Raw genomic sequence first — 3828 nt, 5'->3', positions numbered from 1 at the left:
CCGACAGGTAAAAGACCTGTACTCTGAAAACTATAAAACGCTGAGGAAAGAAACTGAAGACGACGCAACAGAAATGGAAAGACATCCCACGCTCATGGGTTGGAAGAATAAATGTTGTTAAAATGTCAATACTACCCAAAGCCATCTACGCATTCACTGCAAGCCCTATCAAAATACCACCGGCGTTCTTCACAGAGCTAGAATAAACAATCCTAGAATTTATACGGGACCACAAAAGACCCCGAATAGCCAAAGCAACCCTGACAAAGCAAAGCTAAGCTGGAGGCATCACCTTTCTGGACTTCAAATAAGAGTACAAAGCTGTAGTGATCAAAACAGTATGGTTCTGGCATGAAACAATGGATCAGCGGAACAGAACAGAGAACCCAGAAATAGACCCACAAACACATGGCCGACTAACCTTCAACAAGGCAGAAAAGAATAGCCAATGGAAAAAAGACAGTCTCTTCAACAAATGGTGTGGGGAAAACTGGACAGCAACACGCAGAAGAATGAGCCTGGACCACTTCCTTACGGCACACACAAAAATAAATTCAAAATGGGTAAAAGACCTAAGTGTGAGACGGGAAACCATCAAAATCCTAGAGGAGAAAACAGGCAAAAATCTCTTTGACTTTGGCCGCAGCAACTTCTTACTCAACACATCTCCAGAGGCAAGGGAAACAAAAGCAAAAATGAACTATTTGGGGCCTCATCGAGATAAAAGGGCGTCTTCACAGCAAAGGAAACAATCAGCAAAACTAAAAGGCAACGGACAGAATGGGAGAAGGTATTTGCAAATGACATATCGGATAAAGGGTTAGTATCCAAAATCTATAACGAATTTATTAAACTCAACACCCAAACAATGAAACCAAACTAAAAAATGGGCGGAAGGCATGAACAGACACTTCTCCAAAGAAAGACATCCAGATGGCAAACAGACACCTTAAAAAAGTGCTCAACGTCACTCATCATCAGGGAAATACCAATCAAAACCACAATGAGATACCACCTCACGCCTGTCAGAATGGCTAAAATCAAAAACACAAGAGGGACGCCTGGGTGGCTCAGTTGGTTAAGCGTCTGACTTCGGCTCAGGTCACTATCTCACGGTCCGTGAGTTCGAGCCCCGCGTCGGGCTCTGTGCTGACAGCTCAGAGCCTGGACCCTGCTTCAGATTCTGTGTCTCAAGAAAACAAAAATGCGAATTCAAAGGGGCACGTGCACCCCGATGTTTATCGCAGCATTAGCTACGACAACCAAACTACGGAAACAGCCCAAGCATCTGTCAACTGATGAACGGGCAAACATGTGGGACAGGCACGCAATGGAATAGTACTCGGTCATAAAACATAATAAAATCTGGCAACAACACTGGAGCTAGAGTGGATTATGCTAAGGGAGATAGGTCAGTCAGAGAAAGACAAATACCCTATGATCTCACCCATATGTGGAACTTAAGAAACAAAACAAATGAGCAAAGGGGGCAAAAAAAAAAAAGAGAGCGGCAAACCAACACAGACTCTTAACTACAGAGGACAAGCTGCCGGTCACCAGAGGGGGGGAGGGGGATGGGTTCCCAGATTATGGGGATTAAGGGGCGCATCTGTTGTGATGAACCCCAGGTGGTGGTTGGTGTACAGAAAGGTCGAATCACTAAATTCTGAGCCTAAAACCAATATTACACTGGATGCTAACTAACTGGGATTTAGATTAAAACTTAAAAAAAAAAAAAAAAGACCCAACTAGATGCCGTCTATAGAAGACGCTCTTTAATTTTTTTTTTTTTCAACGTTTTTTATTTATTTTTGGGACAGAGAGAGACAGAGCATGAACGGGGGAGGGGCAGAGAGAGAGGGAGACACAGAATCGGAAACAGGCTCCAGGCTCCGAGCCATCAGCCCAGAGCCTGACGCGGGGCTCGAACTCACGGACCGCGAGATCGTGACCTGGCTGAAGTCGGACGCTTAACCGACTGCGCCACCCAGGCGCCCCAGAAGACGCTCTTTAGATGCGAAGATACTAGTAGGTTGCACATAAAAGGACGGAAAATAAAATAACAACTATAAGGAAACCGGAGTGGCTGCCCTAATATCCCCCAAAACAGGCTTTAAAACAAAAATGTTAGAGATGAACATTTTATAACAATATAACAATTACAAACTTACATGCATCTACTAATAAGACCCAAAGTACACGAAGCGAAAACTGATGGAAAAAAAGGGAGAAACAGAAAATTCAATTAACAGTAGCTGGAGACAGCAATACCCCGCTATCAACGATGGATACAACAACCAGGCAGAAACAACAAAGAAAGAAAACCCTTGAGCAACACTCCAAACCAACAGACGTGTGGAGAGAACCCCACCTAAGAGCAGTAAAACAGACCTTCTTCTCAGTACATGGGAATCATCCTCCAGGACAGACCATATGTTAGGCTATAAAACAAGCCTCATTAAATTAACAGGAATTTCAAATCATACAAAGTAGGTTCTCTGACCACAAGAAAAATTAGAAATCAGTAACGGAAGGAAATTTGGGGATTTACAAATATGTGGAAACTTAAAAGCATGCTTTTTTTTAAGCCTGTTTATTTAAAAAAAATTTTTTTAATGTTTGAGAGAAAGAGACACAGATCATGAGCAGAGGAGAGGCAGAGAGGGGGAGAAGACACAGAATCAAAAGCAGGCTCCAGGCTCTGAGCTGTCAGCACAGAGCCTGGCGTGGGACTCGAACCCATGAACCGTGAGATCATGACCTGACCCGAAGTCGGATGCTTAACTGACTGAGCCACCCAGGTGCCCCAAGTTTATTTAAGAGAGACAAGAGAGAGCATGAATGGGGGGGGGGGGGGGGGGGGGGGGGGGGCAGAGCAGGAGACAGAATCTTAAGCAGGCTCTGAGCTGTCAGCACAGATCCCGACACGGGGCTTGAACTCCCAGACTGAGAGATCATGACCTGATCCAAAGTCAGATGCTTAACCGACCGAGCCACCCAGGCCCCCCCTAAAAATCATACTGTGAAATAACCAATCGGTAAGAGAAGAAATCACAAGCAAAACTAGAAAACACTTTGAGGTTAATGAAAATTAAGTCACGATAAACCAAAACTTACGGGATGCGGCGAAGCAACACTTAGAGGGACTTCACAGCTGCTTATGTTGAAAGAAGACAGCTCGCAAATCAATAATCTAAACTTCTACCCGAAGGCACTGGAGAGAGAGCAAACTAAATCCAAAGCAATCAATAAGAGGGAAATAATAAAGACCAGAGCAGACATTAACAGAATAAAAGAAAACCAACCGAAGCAAGAGTCGTTTCCATGAAAAGATCAACAAAACTAATAAGTCCCTAGGTAGACCGATCAAAGAAAAAAAGGGAGGAAAGATTCAGGCTGCTAAAATCAGGAATGCGAGACACTACCATATGCACCTTATAGAAGTACAGAGGATTATAAAATGACGCAAGGATACCGAGCAATAAAAAGCCAAGAGCGACTGATACGGGCGACAAACTAGATGGAGGGACTACAAGTGAACGAAGCCAATCCCCGAAGGCTACGCGTGGTGTCTGATTCCGTAACATCCTCAAAATGACTAGATTATAGAGAACGGAGTGGTTGCGGGGACCTGGGGGCGGGAGCGGCCGGTCACCCTGAGGGGGAAGCACAAGGAAACTCGCCCGTGTTGACGGGACAGCTGCGTATCTCGAGTGCGAGGGGGGGGTGACGCAAACCCACGCGGGCGACGTCACAAAGACACACCAGCAGGTGAGCGCAAGGATTCCCGGGAAGGCCGGCGATGCTCTGTGCCAATGTCAATCTCCC

Source organism: Panthera uncia, chromosome A2 (genome assembly GCF_023721935.1).
Source record: "Panthera uncia isolate 11264 chromosome A2, Puncia_PCG_1.0, whole genome shotgun sequence".
NCBI lineage: Eukaryota > Metazoa > Chordata > Mammalia > Carnivora > Felidae > Panthera > Panthera uncia.
The sequence above is the reverse complement of the archived record's forward strand: the minus strand, read 5'-3'. Positions refer to the sequence as shown.